The 7,602-nt window shown below is 46.8% G+C and overlaps 1 long non-coding RNA gene across 1 annotated transcript; it reads right to left on the reverse strand.

Moving 5' to 3' along the window:
• Positions 1 to 6,922: 6,922 nt before the first annotated feature.
• On the reverse strand, positions 6,923 to 7,602 carry LOC309329404. Its single transcript, XR_014151133.1, has 2 exons — positions 7,494 to 7,602; positions 6,923 to 7,152 (listed from the first exon to the last, which is right to left on the reverse strand). It is a non-coding gene; the product is annotated as an uncharacterized lncRNA (long non-coding RNA).

The following is a 7,602-nucleotide window of genomic DNA, read 5'->3' on the forward strand; positions in this document are numbered from 1 at the left end:
CACTGTATCCTAATGCATTTCTGTCGCATTGAGAGCATATGTGAGCTCTGGAAAGGGATTCGTGACCATGGGATGGGAGTTAGTATTCTTGAAGTAATCTTCAAAAGGGGGTTATGCATGTATCTTTAGATACTTTTGCAAAACCTGAAATGAGACGTAGATGAGTTTTGGAAAGTAGAACATATAAAACACTGGTTTTTATTTGTTTTTGCACTCTTGAGAAGCTCTTGTGGCACTTTATATACCAGAGCTAGGAAACAGGCATGGCATTTTATATTCACAAGCGGTTTTTAATGTGTATGAAAGATACAGGTTGTAGCATATATGTATTTTTAAAGATTTGCTGTTCTCTTGCACAGTCCTTTTTTTTTAAGGTGGTGGGGGATTTAATTCAAGGACTCGGGCTTGCGAAAAGAAGGAAGCCGTGGTTAACACTTGCTTGGGGGCTTTTAACAACCGCATCGTTTTGTAACTTCTGTAAAGTACCTATTGGATTAAATTTAACGCCTGCCTAGTGTGTGGGCTGGTGGTTCTCAAATGATAGGTACAGACCCCCCCACTCAAAGAAACTTGAAAGATAAATTCAGAGCGTTTTGATGATGTGCAGGTGATGTGCAGGTGTTTTATCAGGGGCTAAAGACAGAACAAGCTTGAAAACCTAAACAAGATGGCTTGCACAGTGTCACGTGTCACAAGTGGAGATTTAGAATTTTAACCTTAAAAGTGAACCCACCCTAGTTAGCGTCGTAAGCATGTACCAACGCTTGCAGCAATTTCAACTGGAGATGCAGGGTTATCACAGTACTGATATGGGAGCAGCCTAGTGCCCCGACAGATGAGTTACATCAGGGATGGGAAGACATGTTTGTTAGTGGCTACCGGGTGCTAAGGCGCTGGAAGAATTCTGCTCTAGGTGAAACCTGATCCGATCCTGCAAGCGCACATCACTTTGATCAGGGTTTTTCAACCTGGAATCCCCAGCTGTTGAACTACAACTCCCATCATTCCTAGGAATTCCTCCTTATCCTGGCCTTTGACACCTGAGATGCGTGCTTTCCTGTGATTGCAATCTGTTTTAGCAATATTTAATTTTTATTTCAGATGGCTGTAACCTGCCCTGGGACTTACTGGTGAAGGGGTGGGTAAGGAATTTAAATGATGATGACGATACTGGCTGATCTGCCTGGGGGGTGATTGCAGTTGTGGTCCAACAACATCTGGGAACCCTAGATTTAATGAATGCTAACTTCGTCCTTATCGGTTAGGCGGTCTAGAGGATGTGTGTTAAACTGAAACGCCACACACAGGATCTCATGTCGGGCAAGATCTAAGTGACCTTAACTACGGACCCTTCCTAACCTTTGAACACTTTGCTGTGGCAGGATTCTACAGTTGGCGTAGACCACGTAGATCTGTCCACCCTTGGTGCATGTGCTGTGTTGCCAACGCTGGAAATAAATTTCAGTTCCTATAAGCCACTGCGTGAATTGTAGATACTGAGCTACTGAGCTCGACGTAGTGTGACCCTTCCATCTTGCAGGAAAGGTCAAATCTTCAATGCAGCCTCTGCTCTAATGTTGAGGCTCAGCTTCAAGCATTACTTTGAATCGCTTGCTTGCAGCCCTTGAAGTCTGCCTGTGAGTTGTTGGAACAATCTCTAGTTATTAGACACTTGCATGCAGTTTGCATGTGCAAAGTCAGCTTGATAAAGCTGCAGCTCGGGTTCCCTGTGTAAACTATGGCTTTCTAAGGCGGAAGCCAGCTTTGGTGATGTCTTCTTTCAAAAGATTCCTGCATTCTCTCATAGAACTTTATGATTCTATGATTCCTGTTGTGTATATACACCTCATGCTGGAGCAAGTTTTGCCATCCACTTTTCAGCTTCAACCATGACTTATAATTACACATGCAGGATTGATCACTAGGTTCCCCAACGTTACCACTGATTTGCAAGTTGTGGTGAGTTGTCCCACTGGTTTGCAAGTTGTCCCAGGTTCATTCATTGGCATCTCCGGGTACGCTAGGAAAAGACTCCCCGTCTCAAGCCTGGGAGAGCTGCTGCCAGTCCGAACAGACAACAGCAAGATACAGGATCCCTCTGTCTAAAGCAGATTCCTGCTCCTAAAAAGTTGCTTGCAAAGGAACCATGATTATAACATGCATGCTCATGTATTTAGTGTAGGCGAGGGGGAAAGCAGTGCAGGTTCCCAAGGGCGGCTCCCGATTTGCAAACAATGGTTTGCAGAAACCGTACTGCGTAAGCCATGGTTTGCAGTCAAACTAGCAAAGACTTCCTTTCAGTGGAAAATGTTTCGCTAATATTTGTATGACACTATTAAAATATTCAAAGTGTTCCACGTGCACTATGTTGTAAACCTCACAACAGTCTTGTAAGGTAGGCCAGACGCATTCTGGCATTGCAGACTGGGATGGGATGAGGCAGCGATTTGGTAATTTTCCTAAGCCTACCTATTGAGCTCATGGCGAAAGTAAGATTCAAAGAGGCTTGCAGCTTGATTCATGAAATTCAGTATTCGCTATTGGCATGAAATTCTTATTAGATCTAAAACACCGCCTTTCTTTTTTAGCCCTTACAATTGTGGGTTGACTGATTTGCTTGTCTTTCCAAAGAAATCTTTCCAAGTTTATTTCCATCCATAATTGTTCCATATTTCGCAACTGTTGCTCCTGTGCTATGGCAGTCGTCATCGTACTTGATATCCCACAGAACAATAACAGAGGTTGAGGTGTATGTACTTCTAAGTTCTCTTTAGGCTATCCAGATGTTAGACCTGTATCCCATCAGCCCCAGCCGAGAACGGCTAAGATTATGGGCGATGCAGTCCTGTCACACCTGGAGGGGACCAGGTTCCCCTTTCTATAGAACAGCCTTTTCCAACTAGGATGGGATTTGTGACCTAAAACATCTGGAAGGTTGGGAAAAGGCTGCTTTAAGCAACCTTGGACTCTTCTTTAATGACTGGAAGGAAAGGCCTGTGTGATCTATAGCTTAATCCTTTTGGTTCTGTGATCCTTAATCAAGCGGAAGATTGCTTGCCTCAAACGCAGCTGCCCTCTGACCTGCAGAGACTCATAAAGGACGAAGCTAAAATCTGCAGCTGTTTTAACAATCTGTACTATGCCATATAAAGCAATGTTGCAGTGTGCACCTTGCACAACAGTTTCACCTTCAGTTTACATTAAATTTCTTCCCATTTCCATCCTAGTGTTGTTGTTGTTGTTTTAAAAAAAACCATTCTGTTGCAGAAGTTTTCCTTTATTACTCAGTGCCGTTGTGAGCTGTCTTATGTGTGCTGTCACAGGATTACTCTGTATAATATGGAGAGATGTGGGGTTTGTTTTGCATGGCTGTGACAGGTCAGTACTGAGGAGCTTGTTTAAAAAAACAAACAAAAAAAAAAACCTGTATTATTTAGTGACAAATAAAAAAGATCACACACAAGACTTCCAAGGTTTTTTTTTCAACATGCTATGTACGGGATGGAGCAACTCTGCTATGAGGAAAGATTGCAACATTTGGGACTTGTTAGTTCAGAGAATGCGGGTGGCGCTGTGGTCTAAACCACAGAGCCTAGGGCTTGCTGATCAGAAGGTCGGCGGTTCGAATCCCCACGACGGGGTGAGCTCCCGTTGTTCGGTCCCTGCTCCTGCCCACCTAGCAGTTCGAAAGCACGTCAAAGTGCAAGTAGATAAATAGGTACCACTCAGGCGGGAAGGTAAACGGCATTTCCGTGTGCTGCTCTGGTTCGCCAGAAGCGGCTTAGTCATGCTGGCCACAAGACCAGCTGTATGCCGGCTCCCTCGGCCAATAAAGCGAGATGAGCTCCGCAACCCCAGAGTCGTCCGCGACTGGACCTAATGGTCAGGGGTCCCTTTACCTTTACCTTAATTCAGAGAAAAGGCAAGTAAGAGGCAACATGATAGAAGTTTTTAAAATTATGCATGGCAAGGAGAAAGTGGATACAGAAACGTTTTCCTCCCTCATAACACTAGAACTTGTGAACATCCAATGAAGCTGAATGCTGGAAGACTGAAGACAGATAAAGTATTTCTTCATGCAGCGCACAGTTAAAACTATAGAATTCGCTGCTGCAGGAGTCACCTACTTGGATGGTTTTAAAAGAGGCTTGGACAAATTAATGGAGGAAGAGGGCTAGCAAGGGCTTCTAGCCACAATGGCTGTCTTCTGCCTCCACAGTCAGAGGCAGAAATGCTTCTGAATACCAGTTGCTCGGGAGAGTGCTATTGCATGGGAATACCAGCTCGGGAGAGTGCTATTGCACGGGAATACCAGCTCGGGAGAGTGCTATTGCACGGGAATACCAGCTCGGGAGAGTGCTATTGCATTCATGTCCATCTTGCAGGCTGCCCTCGGACATCAGGTCAGCCACTGTGAGAACAAGATGCTGGACTAGATGGGCCACTGGCCTGATCCATCCGGTTCGCCTTATGTTCCTGTGTTGTTCTCATGTCCTGCTTGTGGGTTTTGCGGAGGCTCGCCAACCCGTGTTGCTGGCCGCTGTGGGATGATGGGCTAGAGGCGCCTTTGCTTCAATCTGTTTAGTGTTACGTTCTTATGATGTGTTACGGTAAAATCTGGGTGCGAGGCTGTTCTGCCACCCAGCTTGTCGGACTAAGTCCGCGGGTCCCTGCGGAGGAAAATGAGCTCAGCCGGAGACAGGAGCAAGCTGCAGAAGATCCAAGTTTATTGCGCAACAGGTTCAAGGCGAGATTGAACAGCGAGAAAGGGGTGACATGAACTTTTGAAACTTCCCTCCATGTCCCAGAATACAGTGCAAAATACATCCCAGTTACATCATGAATACATTAAGGAGAGGTTGGGTTACACAGATTACATCATGAATACATTAAGAAGAGGTTGGGTTACACAGGATTAACATATGGAGGAGGGAGGGGGGAATATGCAGAGCTGGAGATATGCGCAGATAAGCACATCCTGAGTACCAGTGATGAGAAGACAATGGTCCATGTACTGGTATTGCCCGGAGGAAAGGCTTGGCAGAGTGATTTGACAGGATTAGGGTCTTGACACTTTGCTTGAGGGATTATGGAGGACAGGGGAGGTGTGATGGAGTCCTAGAGAAATTGAGCAAATTGGCACGTTGATTTTCCATGAATTTTATAGATTTTAGTCCCTTTTTGACATTGACAATTGGGAATAAGTGGATATATTGTAGCGAAGAAGAAGGTAAAGAAGACATGCCCCCCCTTCCGTATCAGATGCTACTGCGACAATAAGCCATGATGATAATGCGGCCTTGAAACAAGCCTACCAATGTTACTGTCTGCAAAACATTTCTACCAGCTTGCTGGAATCACTAAAAAGGGATGTAGTGCACTGTCTGTTCTGCAGCAGCCTGCTGTGTTTCTGTGCTGGCTGCTTGGTGTATATCTTAGGTGCAGAAGAGCAGTGGAACCCTGCACCCTTCCTTCATCAACCACCTTATTCATCTGCATGGAATTCCTTTTTGGATATGGTGTGATCCAGCAGGCTTTTTCATTCTTATATATGTAGCTGTATCAGATCCTAGGCCAAATAATGATACACATACCCACTCTGGGTTTACAGTGGTACCTTGGGTTACAGACGCTTCAGGTTACAGATGCTTTAGGTTACAGACTCTGCTAACCCAGAAATATTACCTTGGGTTAAGAACTTTTCTTTGGAATGAGAACAGAAATGCGTGCAGCAGTGGTGCAGTGGCAGCGGGAAGCCCCATTAGCTAAAGTGGTACCTCAGGTTAAGAACAGTTTCAGGTTAAGAATGGACCTCCAGAACGAAGTAAATCCTTAACCCGAGGTACCACTGTACTCCTTAGCCCTTTTCCCCCTAAAGATGTCCCACAAGGCAGCGGGTATGGATTTTTCCTTGCAGTTTACTCCCAAAGCCTTTCTCACACATGAGTGTAGCCATAAGGCACTGGAGGTTTAGGACCAGAGCAGGGCCGTCTTACCCATAGGCACTACGGGTGCAGGGCACCAGGCTCTCAGGAGCGCCAGGCTGAGAGTCTGGGGCCCGAGAGTTGAGTCCAGGGAAGAGCCTGCCTGTCGGTCGGAGCACCGCAGTGGGCTCTTCTGCTGTGGGCGGCTCTACGCCATGAGTTCAGGGGCGACTGAGCCAGCGAGATGCTGAGGCGGCCGGCTGGCTCTGCCCTCCTGCATGCATGGGACTGGGTAAGCGGGGGGGTGGGGGGTGGGCGCTGGGTGGATCTTTGCACCCTGGCGCCACATATGCTTTAAGACAGCCCTGGACCAGAGTCTGCCATCTCCCAGATGGGCTACCTTCCCAGGTGGATGAGCCCCACCTGCCCCTCATTTCCCTCTACATCTCATGTAGAAACTGCCTTTTTGACCGTTGGACCCAATGTTGCTCTTGTACACTCAATCTACCAGAAGCCTGTCTTTGCATGCAGGACATGTCCCTAACTCACCGAGGGTTTGAGACCCATCGGCTTACCTGTATCCGATATTAACCTGATGCTTTTGCTTTGTTTCCTTACAAACAAGTCACATTCAAAAGCCAACATTTGCTCTCAGGCTCCCAGTCACTGTTTGCTTAGGAGAAACAAGGAACGAGATCTGGGAGCAGCTTGGGCCACTTCCCTTTGTTCCTTCCCTGTAATAGTTGGATACCAGGGTTGGGGAGCCTCAGTTGCAGGGGTCAAATGTGGCCTCCAAATCTCTCCACCTGGCCCCCCGAACGGGCCACATCCCCGTTTCACAGCCCGGGTGATTTTGTCTAGCTGGAAAACACGGGATTCTGCAAGGTCTAAAGGGAATCCCAGGTGGCGGCATTGTGGACCAACTGTCTTCAAGGGTAGCCCCACGAGGAGAGCATTGCAGTAATCCAGCCTGGAAGTCACCAGGGCATGGAGCCCAATTTATTTTATCTATTTTATTTTTTTAATTTCTATGCTGCTTCATATTTTTAAGAAAAATCTCAAAGCAGTTTACAGCATCAATAAAACATAAATAAAACAATTGCACTAAAGGCACAGCACTTTCCCCAATCTGCTTTCACAAGGCATCTCGCCTCTCCAGGTGACTCTCTTGTTCTGTGTTGCTTCTGTCACATGACTGTCACAGGACTCTCTGGCTCGCAACATCTCCCTAAAGGCATGGGGGGGAGCAGAAAGAAGAGCCCGTGACTGAGAGGCCCTTGCTCTGATCGCCTTCCCTATTCCCAGTAGACTTTCAGCATTTCTGCCTCCATTCTCTTCCTGAGACGGTACGAACGCCAGATTTGTATTGTGGAAATATTACTGCGCTCCCCCCCTCTTTCATAGATAGACCCGCCCGTTCTCTCCAGGCTGGAGTAGGCGAGGGCGAGATCATTTTCCTATTCTAGGTGGTATCACTGACGATTAGGAGGAGAATGCCTGGAGGCTAACATACGAGGCTCTGGAACTGAGTTTTTTCTACAGCTGTCCTTTCCACTCTCCCCTCTGTACCTTTGTTCTTCGCGGGCCCTTAATAAAGGCGACTAGAGCTCGCTTGCCTCCCCCTTGGAGAGTGGGCCTAATGGTACGTCCCGCTCAGTTAGAGTCAGGCGCTTCGGGC

Source organism: Podarcis erhardii, assembly GCF_964252035.2.
Source record: "Podarcis erhardii genome assembly, chromosome: 14".
Classification (NCBI taxonomy): Eukaryota; Metazoa; Chordata; class Lepidosauria; order Squamata; family Lacertidae; genus Podarcis; species Podarcis erhardii.